The sequence below is a fragment of the Ovis canadensis genome, chromosome 1, assembly GCF_042477335.2.
Source record: "Ovis canadensis isolate MfBH-ARS-UI-01 breed Bighorn chromosome 1, ARS-UI_OviCan_v2, whole genome shotgun sequence".
Classification (NCBI taxonomy): Eukaryota; Metazoa; Chordata; class Mammalia; order Artiodactyla; family Bovidae; genus Ovis; species Ovis canadensis.
Window position 1 is genome coordinate 279,510,150 of NC_091245.1, and position 17,616 is coordinate 279,527,765.

The 17,616-nt window shown below is 44.7% G+C and overlaps 1 long non-coding RNA gene across 1 annotated transcript; it reads left to right on the top strand.

Annotated features, from left to right (window-relative positions):
• The first annotated feature begins 3,062 nt into the window (after positions 1–3,062).
• On the top strand, positions 3,063–8,144 carry LOC138431840 (uncharacterized). The gene is made up of 3 exons (XR_011253859.1): positions 3,063–3,119; positions 7,573–7,607; positions 8,085–8,144. It is a non-coding gene; the product is annotated as an uncharacterized lncRNA (long non-coding RNA).
• Positions 8,145–17,616: the final 9,472 nt, after the last annotated feature.

The following is a 17,616-nucleotide window of genomic DNA, read 5'->3' on the forward strand; positions in this document are numbered from 1 at the left end:
ACTCCTTTCCTTGAAACTCTTTGACGAATCCATTTTACCTTCAAAAGAGTCCAGATATCTTAGAGTGAAATTCCAAGATTCTACCTTACTCTAATCTGTTCTTTCCCAGCCTTCTCTCATCCTCTGCGGACCCCTGTCTCCAGCCATAATTGATAATGTCTCTTTCTCTGAAATTTCTGCCTTGCTCACACCTCATTCTCATTTCTCCAACTGGGATGTCTGATAATTCTCTACAATCACTCAAAGTTGTCCTTCTTTTTGTCCTGGCTAGGCTTTTCCCAAGTTAAAAAAAATCTGTGATCTTCTCTGATTCCTCTGTCCCTCTCTAAATGCCCTATTATGGTAGACTTCTCTTTCCCCCAGCGCTGGAGCTTTGCAGGCACCGTGCCTTACGTGGCTGTGTCCTCAGCACTTGGCATGGCTTCTAGCATAGTGAGTCCTCACTAAGGTATGATGAGAGAGTAACCGGATGGCTTTTGCAGACTTCGGTAACACTCCCAGTGAGAGCGTTTCAAATGTCTCACCCCTTGACTGAGAGGCAGACACACAGTCTAAACTCTCTTTCCATGCAACGATGCGTAGAGAATCTCTTTTATTATAACAGTGATAATTTCAGTGTTCTTATTCCACAGAACCAACTCCTTTATGGAAAAGAGACTAATAACATCTCCCACCATTTAAAAAGCCTCATCAAAGCCTGACCGACGCCAAAAGCATACTCAGTTTATGGGCTCATGGGGTCCCAAGGTCTAGTACTGCAGGCTCTATGTTGAAAGGCAGCAGAGAGTAGGGGCTTAAATCATGGATTGAGGGGACATCTCAGCTTTGTCACCTACTAGTTGTGTGACCTTGGACAAGTTACATGAACTCTTTCTGCTCTGATGTCCCTACATATAAAAACGTGAGGCTAACAATCGGACCTACCTCATAGATATCATGAGACAAGCAAGAAATCTGTTAGTGTCAGAGGCATGAACAGTGCCTGGAGTACTGCTCTGTGAAACGATATGGAGTAATGGCCAAAGGCACTGACCCTAAATAGACAGTTCTGGCTCTGAGCTTTTGTTCCCCGATGACTAGCAGTGAGATCTTGGGCAAGCTGTTCACTGTCCCTAAACCTTAGTTCCCCTTCTCTGTAGCCTGGAGCTAATAATTACAGTTTTGTTTGACCTTCACCTATTAACTGAGCTATCTCCATAAAGCATTTAGCACAGTAAATGTTCAGTGAATGCCAACTTCTGTTGTTATTACGTAAGGTAGGCTTTCAACAAGTGCGCGCATACAGTAGCTCAGTAGCTCCAGTCATGACCGACTCTTTGCGACCCCAAGGACTGTAGCCAGCCAGCTTCTCTGTCCATGGGGTTCTCCAGGCAAGAATACTGGAGTGGGTGGCTGTCCCCTCCTCCAGGGGATCTTCCCAACCCAGGGATCGGACCTGGCTCTCCTGCATTGATTTAGGGCTAAGTCTTCATTAGGTTAATAATATCCACCTCTCTCAGCACTGACTCTTTCAGGAGCTCCAGCTTTCCTCCCTATCCTTACTGGTCTAAGTTAAGAACTGAAAAGAGAGGCCTTTAGCCTCAGCACATGTGCTATGGTTCTCGAATCACGAAATGTTACACTCATAGAACCCAAGGTTATCCTAAGTTTTAATCACTTTATTTTAGACCAGTGGTTCTCAATTGAGAGTGAATGTGCCTTAGCTCCTTTCCCTAGGGGATATCTGGCAAAGTCTGGAGACCATCACAAGTGTGGGGGAGAAGGGTGCTACCAGAAGTGAGTGCTCAGAGGCCAGAGATGCTGGTCAACACTCTCAGGGTACAGGGAAGTCCCCCAGGACAAGGGATTATCTGTCCTCAAAATTCAATAGAGATGGGGTTGAGAAACTCTTGAGTTTAAGGCAATTGAAGCTAAGAGAGGCTAAATGACTTGCTTGTGATTAGAGGATTGAGGACATTATTTCTGATTTCATTTGATCTACTGTGGAGTTTTCCAGTAGTCATGTATGGATATAAGAGTTGGACTATAAAGAAAGATGAGCACTGAAGAATTGATGCTTTTGAACTGTGGTGTTGGAGAAGACTCTTGAGAGTCCCTTGGACCGCAAGGAGATCCAACCAGTCCATCCTAAAGGAGATCAGTCCTGGGTGTTCACTGAAGGACTGATGTTGAAGCTGAAACTCCAACACTTTGGCCACCTGATGCGAAGAGCTGACTCATTGGAAAAGACCCTGCTGCTGGGAAAGATTGAAGGCAGGATGAGAAGGAGATGACAGAGGATGAGATTGTTGGGTGGCATCACCGACTCAGTGGGCATGGGTTTGGGTGAACTCCGGGGGTTGGTGATGGACAGGGAGGCCTGGTGTGCTGCAGTTCATGGAGTCGCAAAGAGTCGGACAGGACTGAGCGCCTGTACTGAACTGAACTGTGGAATACCTAAACAAACCCAGGAGGCAGAAGAAAGCCCAGCACTGAGATTCCGTGGTCATTGTCCAAAGCCCTGTCCTGTAATATGAGGGCACCAAGCTCTTCCTTTTCTCACGCTTTCACCCCACGGTCTCCCGTGCACCCCAACACTCATGCACATGCAGCGCCGTCCCTGCAGAAGAAAAGCCGAGTTAGCCTTGTTCAAGCAAAGATGCGTTTTCCTCCTGATCACATCTGTTTCAAACCAACCTATTTCATTACCACTGTGAGTGGGATGAAAAGGTGATCCAGGACACAGATCTCTGTGGCTCTCAGACAAGAACTGGGCCAAGGCGATCACGTCAAATAATCATGGCTTTGTGGTGAGCAGGGGCCACAGGCAACTGCAGAAATCCTGAGACTATGAGAATGAAGCATAAGAATAGCAAAGGGGGTGAGAGCTGGCGTACATGCCGCACAAATTCACAGGAAGTAGACTTCATCAGTTCTAGTATCTGTGGTTTTCTTGAGTTCTCTTCAGATCTTATTCTGGGAAAAGAAAGTTATCAGGTCAGTCGTGGTGATGTACTCTGCTTTGTTTTGTTTCTGCTCTGCTCCCCACAGGCAGAATGAGGAGATGTGAGCCCTCACACCAGGCAGGGGCCAGAGGAGAAAAGAGACCCTGAGAAGGGATCCATGATTTCGCGTGAGAGGTGCGGAGAAGGAGGGGGAGGAAGGGAAGGAGAGGTATCGTCTTGGGATGTGAAAAGCATGACTGAAAATAGCCTGTTCTCCAATATCACTAATGAAACCACGGTGATGTCACTTCTGATCACGCTGTCGTCTGAGTGGCTGATCTTGCGATAGGGAGCTTCCCTTTGCGCGCTCACAGCCGTGGTGGAAAAGACCTTCAGATTCGCAGCGAGTAGGTGGCACTCGTCAAGAAAAATAACTTCACCACAACAACAACAAATGATGGGAGAGACAGAGACTTCTCTGGGAGGGCAGGGGGAAAAAAGCGGAGTCTAAGTGTCATGACACAAGTGAGAGAAGAGTCATTTATTTAGTAGGAAGTAACCCATTCACACAGACCTAGCTTTGTGGTCCCTCAGAAGTGCGTAAATACTACCAATCTGTCCACCACAGATTCTCATCAAAATTTCTCGGGAAATGCCTCATTAAAGGATCTTTAAAGAGTAGTTATGAGTGCGCACCCATCAAACAATTTCAGAAAGACAGCCAGCTCTATCTACTGTAATATTAATTTCCTTCCCTTCCACGGGGACCGCATTTTGCCCAATTTAGTATGAGTTTTGAATTAAGGCCAACCATGAACCCTCTGAACCACACTCTTCTCTGCAAGAGAAAGCGGTTTCCTGTCTCTGAGAGGAAGGCCTTACATGGTCTGAGGAAAGCTTTTCTTTGGCATTAAATAACTCTTCCCAGATATCTTCACTGGATACTCAATAGGATGATTCCAGCTCATAAAACTTTATAGAAAATTACTGGTGAGAACCAGTTGAGGATTTTTCAACTGTAGACTTTGAAAAATAATTTTTAAAAAATGGATGCTCTCAAATCCACCCGCCCTCACTGTTTGTTCGTTTCTCTCTCCTGCTGTGTGTAGCCCTCGTGCTGCTGAACCTGTGTACTTTCCACGAAGAGAGGGTCAGTGGTCATGCCGAGGCTTCAACTAAACGTTTCACCAGGAAGATCCACAGGTGGCGTATTTTGAGTTGTTGGGTTCAGTCCCTGCCACCCACTGAAGCTGATCTCCATGAAGTGCTGGCCCGCTTCGCCTCAGTTCTGGGTCAGGGTGTTTCTCCAAGCTGGAGCTCCTGGCCCGCCCAACTCACAGGCCTCCACATGTGCCTGTTAGAAAACCATGTCTGTGCCCATCCCCAAGCTCACGCAGTCAGAACCTCTTGGCAAGTGCGGTTCTGAATTTTACATTGTAACCTATTTCTTAAAAGACCCTTATCTGTTCAGGAGTAAATGTTAAAGACTTACAGGCAGGAAGGCCAGTTATGCCTCCCGCACACATGGACGGGGAGAGGAGTGGGGTTAAGGAAGCGTAAGGACACATTCTGAAGAATAGGATGTTTCACAGGAGAGGAGAAAATGATGCTGCCAGACCATCTGCGTGCCATGTGTTTGCGTAGGTAACTGACGTCTTCATTCCGCCCTGTGTCAGCGCTCTCCTCACTCCCTGCCTTTTTCATTTTTCCGTTTAGTCTGTTTCAACATCTCTGCCAGAGGAGGAGAAGGGGAAAACCTTAGGAATTTAATATGCCCTTAAAAGTAATTTAGCTTTTTAAAAACGTATCTATTCTGACCTTTATAAGGTTGTTTTCTGGCATCGTCCAGTTTGTGTTTTATATGGTGTCAGTCCCGTTCAGTCGCTCAGTCGTGTCCAGCTCTTTGCGACCCCATGAATCGCAGCACGGCAGGCCTCCTTGTCCATCACCAGCTCCCGGAGTTCACTCAGACTCACGTCCATCAAGTCGGTGTTATACAGTGTCACATATTGGTAAATGGAAGGGTAGCTAGAATTATTCTTTCAACCTCAATTAATATTATTTACCCTATTAAATGCATGTGGTTATTTACTCACATACTTGTTTCTTAGTCATTTAAGGAAGAGCACATACAAAGCACAGGTCACTTTTTAAGCACATGAGAAGAAACGTGAATTTTAAAAGTGTGCCCCATGCTAAACATTCATCATCCTTCGATGATTTTAACATACCTACTATTTTCCGCACCATGAAAGGAACTGCAGGAGTTTTTTCAACATTTCAGTATCTTGAATCTTATGAAAACTGCTTCTAATAAAATAACGAAAAAGTTCATTGTAACCAAATTCTAGACACAACCGTGATCCTGAATCTGCTCTCAACTGGATTTCCCACATGAGGGAGAAACAATGGTCTCTCCACCGTTCTGTATACATTTCCCTGCCTTTGAGGCCCATATTTAATTTCCAGCCTGTTAGGATTAAAACCTGAAATTATGCGGTTATTTTAGCTTAGAATTCTCAGTCTTCTTACAATCATCGTTAGCGAGGTTCTCGCTTTGTTCAGAGTTATTGTTGAGAACAGCAGTAATGATGGCTGTGACTATGGACGACGCAGCCTGGACAGTCGGGTTTGGGCTGCCTGTGACTCGGGGTGTGCGTGGCTGCGCCCACGGGGCCGAGGGCGCCTGGGAACGGCCTCTGCTGCCCGCCACGTGGCCGCAGCCACGCAGCACGGGGGGAGGCCATGGCAAGGGGTCAGTGGCGTCAGCCAGGCGCAGAGTCTGGGGACCGGTCCTCTGCTGACTTGAGAAGAAAGATCTTGAATGTGAATATTCACTAAGAGGTGAAAAACCGTGCTGGATTCAAAGTGTTCTTAGAAATGGAAAGTTGTATGGCTTATATGGTTATACGGGAAAGCAGTCAGTTTTCAGAAAGAGACTATTTCCTTTCCCATGTTAAGGAAGTTTTTGAGTATAATCTCTTCAGATATTTTCTCAGGCCCATTCTCTGTCTATTCTTCCTTTGGGACCCCTACAATTCAGTCGCTGGTGCCTTTATTGTTGTCCAAGGGGAAAAGCGGGTGGGGTGAATTGGGAGACTGGGGCTGACGTAAATACATAAACTGCTATGTTTAAACATAAACTACTGCTATGTTTAAACTTTTAAATGTAAACTACTGCCTGAAATAGGTAACTCATGAGAACCTGCTGCGTAGTGCAGGGAACTCTACTAGCTGCTCTGTGGTGACCTAGATGGGAAGGAAGCCCACCACAGAGGGGACATGAGTGTGCATATGACTGATTCGTTTTGCTATGCAGCAGGAACTAAGCCAGCATTGTAAAACAGCTATACACCAACACAGGTGTTTTTAAATAAGCCAAAAGAGAATGAGTTTGAGTCAGTTTGAGCCAAAGCAAAGACCGCTGAGCACCCTCCCAGCTTGCTTTCCGGCTCATCTCCCCTCCAAGACCCTCGTTCTCAGTCCTCATCTCTGCAGACGCACACTTTCCTTTGCCCCTCGGGGTACCCCTTTCCAGCCTGACCCCTGAAGCTCCTTAGACGGCAGTGTGGCCCCCAGTTCCCCAGGGGCCTGGCACAGGGCTGGTGAGGGCAGAGCTGCTGCCTGTGGGGGGGGGGGGTGTCTGGGGGGTCCCTCCTGGGAGACGGTTAGCACAGGATGGGGAGTCAGAATGCAAAACCAGACTCCTCTTAACTGGAGCTCTGGTGGCCTGTGTTCAAGCACTTATTTTATTTTTTTTTTTAATTTTTAGTTTTTTATTTTATGTGGGGTTTGTCCCTTCCCCTTGGGATTCCCTGGAGGATCAGCTGGTAAAGAATCCACCTGCAACATGGGAGGCCTGGGTTCGATCCCTGGGTTGGGAAGATCCCCTGGAGAAGGGCAAGGCTGCCCACTCCAGTGTTCGGGCTTGGAGAATTCCGTGGGCTGTAGAGTTCATGGGGTCACAAAGAGTTGGACACGATTGAGCGACTCTCACTTCACTGGGAGATCTGACTGTAAAGCTGCCTTATCCCAAGCAGCGTTTGCTGCTCTCCTCCTCACCCCCACTAGCAAACAGCCCCCATCATATGCATATTTTGGCAAAGTTAATGTAAATGACTCCAGACTGTTTTCTTAAGAAAAATGAACGCTTGTGTTATTTCTCAAGAAGAACCTGACATAATCATACCAAAAAAAAAAAAAAATCACAGTGGCATACAATGAAGGGTAAGGTTTTTAAAAACTCATAACAAAACAGATTTCAGGTCTAGGCTCCTATGGGGTTATTATAAGCAACAGTGAGTAATAATGATTACAAAAACGAGGAAAAATACATTGACAGTGTTATTTGAAAACAATTGTGTTAAGAGGCTTTTTACACACAGTTTACACAGTGTGGATAATCAAAATGGATTTTAGGTGATATTAAGAGGATTGCTTTTCAAGGTATTAAATGCGCCAAGAGCAGGAATGAAAGACGTGTTGAATTGGCCAGTGGGCAGCATCCAGCCCAGGGACCTTATGGCAAGGAAACTCTACTGCAGTTCCTGCCTCTCTGGGCTTACAGAAGTTCAAACATCTCTAAATACGAAGTAATTTCCTTTTACTCATTTCCAGCCTGAATGTTTTGTTTTTTCCTCTCTTGCAGTTTCTTGCTACATGTGTGGATTCCTGATATTGGAGGTGAGTTACACCTGATTGTTAGGATCAGACCCACACCAAGCGTGGGCAACACAGTTCCTCTTTTCTGAGGCCGAGTGACATCGCCCTGCCTCTCTCTCCCTCCCGCTTCAAACCAGTTCCTCATCTTGTCTTCCGGATTTTAGTGGACCGGACCCTCCTCTTCCTGGTCAGCCAGGCTTACAACCGCAACCTGCTGTGACTTCACCATGAGGCCACATGTCACGCCCGACACATCACTAGATTCTGAAGGCCTGTGGGCACTTGGCGCACGCGTGAGCCCCCCGGGCTCTTGTCCCGACGCAGATTTCCTCTCTGTCAATCTTGGCTCAGGCTGAGGTCGTGCATCCCTTACGGGGTCCTCAGTGACCCCACGTGGGTGCCTCCTGGACCACGGAATGAAGAGAAAGGAATCTGCTGTCGTCAGGGGAGAGGAGAGCTCTGTGCTGATACAATCCTCTCCTTTCTGGTCTTTCGCAGAAATCCCAGCCCAGTCAGGACTGAAATGACCATCCTGAGCACAGCATGCTTCGACTTAGCTTTTGTTTGTAAAGGAGTCAAAGGAGGAACGTCAGGAGACAGAGCCTGAGAAGCCTGGACCCCGCGTGGAGCTTCTCCGCCCGCCTTCTCCTCTCTGACCGCGTCCGCAGGCTCTGCTGATGTGCCGACGTCTCATCGCAGCCTTGTGTCCCCAGCACTCGTGGTTTATTCCTCCAACCAATGTTTTTTGAGGGTCCGCAACGCGCGAGACACTGAAGTACACTCAGAATAAAGGAAAAAAAATAGTACAATTTCCCACCTCCACCAGCTTGCAGTAACACAGGAAAGAACCAGATAAGCAAGACAATGCACATTTCTGGGCCCAGAACATTCTTCTCATGCTTCTGAATTCCTTCATCTCACCTCAAAACCCTCATTATCACTCACACACTCTATACTAGAGTGTGCACCACTAAACTCTTCTGTTTTATAATTCTCTAGTACCAGTCATGCCTGTAATCCTTAGAAAGGTTCTGCTCTTAATGATCCAGTTTTGATATATTTTCAAAAGTTGCATTATAAAAACTGTTCTAAAGAGAGGGGCTATGGTTTTTGAGTCTGGATTGTCTTAAGGCTTACAAGGACTGAAAATTCAAAAACAAATATGACTGAATATATGGTACAAAACTTAAAAATCACTAGGAAAATGTAGCAAATAAATGTAGTAAGTACAGTAAGTCCTGGGGAAAATGGGAGCTCAAAGGGAATGTGATGGGTGGTCGGCTCTATCTTCATCACGGTCTCTGTTCTCAAATGGAGCCTCCTGGAGGAGTGAAGGGAGGTGCAGGGGGGCCTAGGTTTTGGACGGCAGGGGGAACAGTCAGGCGGCTCCCTCTTGGGAAGGGCAGGGGCAGAGCATAAGGCCCAGGGACCCTCAATTCTTCCCAACCCCCCCCCCTTTTTTATTTCTGAGAAAGAAGTGTTTACTACTCAGAAGATTCCTGGATATTTTGGGTAGCCAGAAGATCCAGAAGCCTCCCCACTCATATTCAACCTATTTCTATATAGTGACATTAATAACTAAAAGCAGAACTGGGGCCATTTGGGATCACGCAGGTCAGGAACTGCAGACGGCACCAGACATGCTCAGATGGCCTGCCTGGGTTTTCCAGGGCTGCCATGATGCTACCCCATGTCTTATCCACTTGGAGTTGCCACCGATGGATTCCAATGCACTTTCTATCTCTCCTGGTGGCATTTCTCTTTCCATCTCATTAGTCCAAAACTCACCCATTTGATCTTAGTTAGTGTTTATTTCATGATAAATCCCAGAGCCATCCAAACAAAAGTAGCTTGATCACTACTGATTCCTGATGAAGACAACCCAGTGTATCAGTAGCAGAGACATTACTTTACCAACAAAGGTCCATCTAGTCAAGGCTATGGTTTTTCCAGTGGTCATGTATGGATGTGAGAGTTGGACTATAAAGAAAGCTGAGCACTGTAGAATTGATGCTTTTGAACTGTGGTGTCTGAGAAGACTCTGGAGAGTCCCTTGGACTGCAAGAAGATCCAACCAGTCCATCCTAAAGGAGATCAGTGCTAAATGTTCATTGGAAGGACTGATGCTGAAGCTGAAACTCCAATACTTTGGCCACCTGATGGGAAGAGCTGATTCACTGGAAAAGACTCTGAGGCTGGGAAAGGTTGAAGGCAGGAGAAGGGGATGACAGAGGATGAGATGGTTGGATGGCATCACTGACTCGATGGATGTGAGTCTGAACAAGCTCCAGGAGTTGGTGATGGACAGGGAAGGCTGGTGTGCTGCAGTCCATGGGGTCGCAAAGAGTCGGACACGACTGAGCTACTGAGCTGAACTGAATTGAATCTGCTAATGCACCTCACTAGCCCACCATACATCATAGTAAAATATAAAACAGAGTGTTATAACGTACCAGGCATCACCCTAAGTGTCCTACAGGAGCTGACTTATTTAATCCTTGAAGTAGCCTTATGAGTCCTTTACTACCCTCATGCCCAAGCTACAGATGGAGCATGTAAGGTTCAGCGAGGTTAAGTAACTCATCCAAGGTCACACAGCTGGTGACTGCCAGAGCTAGGATTCAAGCCCAGATAGTCTAACTTTGGAGTTCAGACTCTGTACTGTGTGTCAGTCATGAAGACTCTTGCACGCCAGGTAGATTGTGTTTAGAGATTACTGTAGAGATGACATGGAGTCATTGTTAGATTTCAGAGAGATGTGTTCAGATCTAATACTTAAAAAGACAGAGAGGGGCTGGAAGATGCAAGATCGATACAAAAGTCAGAATCAACAGGGCTTGCTGACGGACTAAGAATGGCAGGAAGCTGAAATCAGCTCCCTTTATTTGGAACAAAAACTGTGACTCTATTCTTTACTGTGTAGTAGCTGAGGATGAAATCTCTGGATTTCCTGGGCAATCGTTTTGACTTTGCTAAGTTTTTGTGGTTAACAGCCTAGGCCTTTGAATCCAACAGGCCATGGTATGAATTCCTGTTAACAATAACAGCGAACGTTTTATGGAGTGTTACTGAGCCTCTACGGTAGTGTTTACATGGATTGTGGCTTTTAATTTTCATAATAAACCTGAGGGAAGTACTACTCCTCTCACCTTTTCAGATTAAAAAAACCTGAGTTCTCAGCTTGGTTAAAAAATGTGTCCAGAGTTATACTACTAAGATATATAACAGAGATTTTAAAAAACAACGACAGGTTATCGGATTTAAGTGGCTGTTGTGTAGCCCACTGACCATACTCCCAGTTCTGACACTTGCGAGTGGTCAGACTTTGGCATTCTATTGACTATGTCTTAACGTCTGTCTTCCTTATCCAAAAATGAGATTGGAGCATAACCTCCTTCATTGCCATGGGGTGAGAGGAAATGAACAATGAATGGAAACCTATGTCATACACTCAGAAAATTAAAATCTTAACTAATAAAAAATATTCTTAATATTTTACTCCTTCAATAAGGAGGTGCCACTGGAGATGCAGAGGTGCTGGGCTTCGCAAAATAGATACTAGAGGTCGAATCAGGATGCCTTGCTGGTCGACTGAAAATGACAGAAAGCTGAAACTAATGCTCTTTTTTCCTCTGAATGAAAACCATAACCGCTTTTTTCTTAAATGTATAACTGAATTTCTTTCCAGATGTATATTTTACCTTGCTTGTGATTCCAAATATACAAAAAGTGCTTTTCAAATCTTTCTCATGAAGCTTGTGATGTGTGTTTACTTTGAGTACAAGAACCTCCCTTTTCAGCCATTTCCTAAATAAATTCTGTAATAGTTGCACGTTGGAGATCTGGGGTTTTACTTGTAATAAAAGAGATTCTCTAAAGCTTAATGCATTAAGAAGTAAGGTGTAATAACTCCATGCTTTGGGTTGATGGTCAGACTTCCTCATTTCTTCCTGGATTAAGAGTTCATGTAAACAAAAGCACTGTGTTTTCTGAGTCTGTGGTTTTATTTCCACAACAACTGCAAACACATTTCAGTGTAACAATGTCGGAAAACCGTTATCAGTTTTTAGCATCAATTTGCTGCTATTCCTGTTAGTAACAATCATGGCAGTAGTATTCATGCAATTAGTAGTATTAGCTTCATTTTTAATCAGATGGTGGCATTCCTGACCACAGTTCAGAAGAGAGGAAAGACTGAAGACTCCAAGCAGTTGAGTGAACTGCTCACAATCATGAAAGAAGACGCTCGCATAGCTAGGTTACAGAATGATGAACAGAGGCCTGACTCCTGTTCTCTGTGTATTAAACAATAATAAAAGAACTCTTAATCACTGGCTGCATAATAACATCCTCAACAATACCGTTAATTGCAAAACAGCCTCCTCGTGTTGGCACAGAGCTGTTCAACCTAACGGCAAGGTTTATTCCATTTCTCTTTTAGCTTTAAGTTCCCATCATTCATTTCTGCTTTCACCTGTGGAGCAGGTGGTTCCCAAGCCTAGGTACTGTTTCAGACACTGTGCTGAGTACTGGGAACCAGAAACCAGTCAGGTCACTGTCCCTCACACAAGGAAGCCAGAGCCTTCGGTATGTGTTACACATGATGTATTTCTCAGATTTCATTTCCATTAATTGGTAACTCTTTAAAAATAGCCCCAAGCGTTTATGACAACTGACCCTCTTCATTCATTTATTTGGTTATTCAGTAATTTTTATGAAAAGCTTATTATTTGCTATGGGGATAAAGTGATGCAAGAGACAAGTATAGCCCCTCTCCCGGGTAACTTGAATTTTCTGGTAGAAGAGACAGATTAAAAAATAAAATAAAATAATTATCAATTATGATAAACACTGTGAAATAGACAAACAGGAGAGGTGTTATAATCGGGAGATGGATTTTAGGTAGGATGGCTAGTTAAGGACCCTTAGTGGGGACATTTAATCTAAACTTTGAAAGATGAAAAGGATTTATCTGTGTAAAGGATGTAAAAATCATTTCAGTAAAATAGGGAAGCATGGGGACCTTGAGGCAGAAAACAGCTAGGATTTTTCTAAGCAGAAAAGAGACCTGATCTGATTTGGACTGTAATTTTGGCTGACATAACGGAATAGACTGGAGTGACAAGAATGAAAGCTGGGCAAGTTTTTCGTGGTTAGAAGATCGTTGTGATAAGCTGGACAAGGGATGATGGTGGCTGATGGTTAGGGTGTTGACAATGGGGATGGACAGGAGCAGAAATACACAGAGAGATGCTGGAGGTAGTGTCAATAGGACATGTTGGTGAATTGAAAAGGTCAAAGTGGAATAAGTAGGTTGGAATATTTCCCAACTTTTCATCTTGTGTAATCGGATGATCATTGCTGTCCCTGACTGAGACAGGAAATCTTGGGTGTTTTGGGGGAAAGGAAAGCAGAAATTGAATGCAAAGGAAGAAGACATCTAAAAGCATCCCTCATATTTATAATTTAAGAGTTATAGATATAGACACACATACACACACACACACACAAATGGGAAGAGTGTGTCGAAAGAATATGTTGACATCATTCTAAAAGTAAGATGCACAACAGCAAAAACATCTCTAGTACTCTGGAATAACATTATCACAGAACATAGTGTTTGAAACAGTATTAATACGAAATGCTCCTCTTTACTTAAATCTTCTCTGCTACATCCCTATCAAGGGATCACATAGCTTCTAAGCAGGCATAGTTACGCAGGATGTGAAGTGAGAGTAATCATGGATTCTTATGAGACACTTAAAATGCGTCGGGCACTCTTGTAAGAAGATCCATTTGTCAAACAATTCTAACACGCATTAGGATTCTGTTCAATTTAATCTTGAGGGCCCCCCAAAACATGGCACCTGAAGAGTGTATTGGCCGGGGGAACAAGTAGGGCGTCAGCAGTTTCCTGGTCTCATCCTGGCTCATTCACCCTCCTGATGTTGTAGGTTTTTTTTTTTTCTCATTGTTCAATAACAAGATGGATGAGATGAGCTTTGAATTCCCTTCTAGCTCTAAACTTCTACAATTCCAAAGTTTGTATCTTTACTTTGAAACAAACAGAGGATTATGCATAAACTATGGGAGAATGAAACTGGGAAAGGACTAAAGCAACCCAACCTTACATCTCCTATGGGCATAATTCTATTTTTAGGCTTTATAACAATAAGTGGAATCCTTGCTCTTTTTAAAAGACAGAAATGCCTTTCATTTATGAACTATTCCTGGGTTTCTGCACCAAAATCCAGGTTGAATATATTGCTTATTATCTTGTTTTTTTCCCCCCCCAGGGATCCATGTGATGACAATCTTCCTGAGTTCTAAATTTTTCTCTGCAGACAAGAGCATATATTCCATATTTTTCTCAAGTGTCGTGTCCTAGTTGAACGTTATTCCAGGAGAACTGCTGGTAGAGAAGGGATAAGATAGAAGCTCACCAAGACACCGAGGGTGAAGACAAGACAAACAGGCACCCCCCTCCACCTCCCTGCCCTCACTCGCTACTTCATTAGGGACAGAGAGACCTGTGATAAAGGATACCCACACAGGAGACCTGTGATAAGTTATGCCCACCCAGACAGCCTGCTGTGCAGGGATTTAACATGGGGACCTGTGATAAGGAATGCCCACCTAGACAGCCAGGTGTGCAGGGATTTAACACAGGGACCACAGACACATGCAGGGATTTAACACGGGGACCTGTGATAAGAAATGCACGCCCAGACAGCCTGCTATGCAGGGATTAACATGGAACCTGTGATAGGAATACCCACACAGACAGCCAGGTGTGCAGGGATTTAACACGGGGACCACAGACACACTCCCCGATTTGTGCCACTGACGAGTAATCTGGAAAATGATGCAATGGTAACTCCATTGAGAACCTTCTCTTCACCACATCTGCTAGTGGTGAGGACAATTACATAACATCCCTTCCACCTCAGTTCTCATTGGCTGAGAGCCAGGCTGAGGCTAAGCCTGCAGGTGGTGCTTCTCGTCATGGCTCAGTGGAGGGGAACTGTAGCAGGAACACAGTGTGTTTCCCTTTTCCACTTGGCTGCCAGGGTGCTCAAGGCTCAGCTCCAACTAGCCGACCACCTCAGGTGTCCAACAGCACTCACGCCCTTAGTCCAGACAGTCCTCACTTATTTAGGTTGTTTTGAAAGGATGCCAACTACCCCTTAACCGGTGTGACGGGAGGCCTTTCCTTATGAGCCTATGAGTCTATGTTTCCACAAATTGTGCAGCGCGTTTACCAGGAGGCAAACGTACTCAGCCCTGTGTTAGTTCATGCCAGTTGTGGTACAGCAATTATTATAACACAGATTTTAATTTAAAATTCTATAAACTGAAATATTAGTGCAGAAAGAAGCACTAGTAAGAAGCATGTCTGTGAGAACAAAGTTGTACATTCTGGAATCTTCAATATGTTAAGTTGCTAAAGATGATGATATAGAATCAGCATGTGGAAAAGCTAGGGGTGGGGATCAATTCTCCAGAAGGATTCCACATCCTGATTGTTGTGAAAATGTCTTTAAACTCTTCTTTCGTTTTAAGGACAACAAAACTTGACATTTCAGACAGCAGTGAATTATGAGTCTGACCATGTATTCCAAGAAAAGACTTATTCTGCATCCAACTACTGGTGCGTGAATGTTTTTACATTCAAGGTAAAATAGAATTATTCAGGTATATAGCTTCTATTTACGATTTCTTACATTATCTGACTTTTTTCAATGAATCAACTGTTATTACAGATAATAGAATATATACTATAACAATCAATTCATGAGTAGGAGGGGTAGAAATCTAAAAATATATAGGAGGGAATAAAAACTAACACACCATACTTAAAGGGTCGCATGTCAGTATTTCAATGTGGCCAGATTACCTTGCGAATCGAGTGGCGGGATGGATGTACGGGACACATGTTCACTCACCTTGGGAGAGCTTTAGAGGAGCCTTCCTCTGCTCATCACCATGTACGAATGATGACAAGACAGGCTCGGTCTGACTCACTCACTGTGATGATCTCTAGGCCCATCGTGTTGCTGCAAAAGGCACTATCCTTTATATGCAAAATCTAAAAAGACATGATACAAACGAATTTATTTACAAAACAGAAACAGACTCACAGACTTGAGAAGAAACTTATAGTTGCTGGGGGGAGCTGTTAGGGATGGACATGTACACAGCGCTGTGTTTAAAATGGGTCACTAACAAGGAGGTTCTGTAAGGGCAGGGGGCTCTGCTCAAAGTTACCTGGCAGACTGGATGGGAGGGGGCCTAGGGGGAGAATGGATACATGTTTATGTATGGTTGCGTCCCTTTGCTGGCCACTTGAAACTATCACAACATTGTTAGCCTGCTATAACATCAAGTTTTTTGAAAAGTAAGACAGACTCAGAGCTGCAAGCTCAGGTGTCTTTGGAAGCTGATTTCAGCAGGTTGCTATGGTAATGGAAAGATTCTGGAGTCTGGAGTTAGCCAGACATAGGTTTCATGGCTCAGCTTCATCTCTGGTCAGAGTGTGATACTGGGCAAGTCACATAACCTTTTGTAGCCTTGGTTTTCTCATCTGTAAACCGGGACTAATAACTCCACTCTCACGGACCTGCAAAGAGAATTGAGCCCAACAATCTATCCACAAGGCAGGGTCGCGGTCCTCGGACACTCAGTAGCAGCTTTCCTTCGCTTTCCTGTTTTTCTCAAATGCAAGAGTTAGCATTTGGGGTTGTTGACCAAATGCACAAACATCCAGGTGATCACCCCGTCACTTCCTCTGCTGTTTTTGCACGAGGGTTTGTATTTGGTTATTCTCCACATATAAACATTACATTAAAGAAGCATTACGTCAGCGCTTGGCCCTTGAGCACATAACAATACTTAAAATTCATAATTTCCAAGTGACATAATGATACCTCGCTTTTTAAAATTTTATTGAGGCCTGGTTGATTTGCAATGTTGTGCTGATTTCTGCCGCGCACCAAAGTGATTCAGCTGTGCATATATATGTATTCTTTTTTGTATTCTCTTCAATTACGGTTTATCACAGGATATGGAACATAGTTCCCTGTGCTGTGCAGTAGACCTTACTGTTTACACACTGTATATAATAGCTTGCTTCTGCTAATCCGAAGCTCCCAGCCCCTCCCTCCTCCACCCCAGCTCCGTGCCCTCTGTCAAGCACAAGTCTGTGCTCCGCGTCTGTGTGTCTGCTTCTGGTTTTGTCCATTTGCTTTGTATTTTAGATTTCACATGAACATGATACCATGTGGTGTTTGTCTTTCTTTTTCTGAGTTAGTCTGCTTAGTATGACCGTCTCTGGGTTCATCCATGCTGCCGCAAGTGGCGTTATTTAATCCTATTTTCGTGGGTGAGTAGTATTCCACTGTGTGTATACACCACAGACTCTTTATCCATTCGTCTATCAATGGACATTAAGATCATTTCCGTGCCTCATCTGTTGTGAATGGTGCTGCGAAATGAAGCAGGACCCTAGGGTCCTCCTCAACCCCTCTGCCCCTCTTTCCCTCAGCCTGCCTTTTTGCCTGTGGACAGTTAGCCAAGGAGTAAGTTTAATCAGAGAAGTGGAAAGATGCAGAAGCAAAGACTAAATAATAATCATTTAGCCATTAAGCATAGGCGAGGACATCTAGATCCTTCTCAAGGGCTATAGATGAAGTTCTGAGCCACTCCCCATGCGCTGTCTTGCAGATACCGAAACACGCCGAAGAAGTTACCGCGTGATGACAGAACTGCAGGCCTGACTGTGTGTGCGTGGATAAGCTGCCACCATCCGAGAGCAGGCCTCAAGGAAACGGGGGGAATCGACCACTGGAAACAGGATGACACCGGTCAGACCGCTGGGCGACCAGTTTCAAGACGCCGGTCAGACTGCACTGTCTCTACACATGGCCCCTCCCTCAGCCTAGGAAAGCTCCAGTCCGCTGACTGTCAGTGGGTGGAGTCGGCCTTTGGACAGGAGGCCACCCTCCTCCCTGCTGTCCAGCATCCTCTTTAG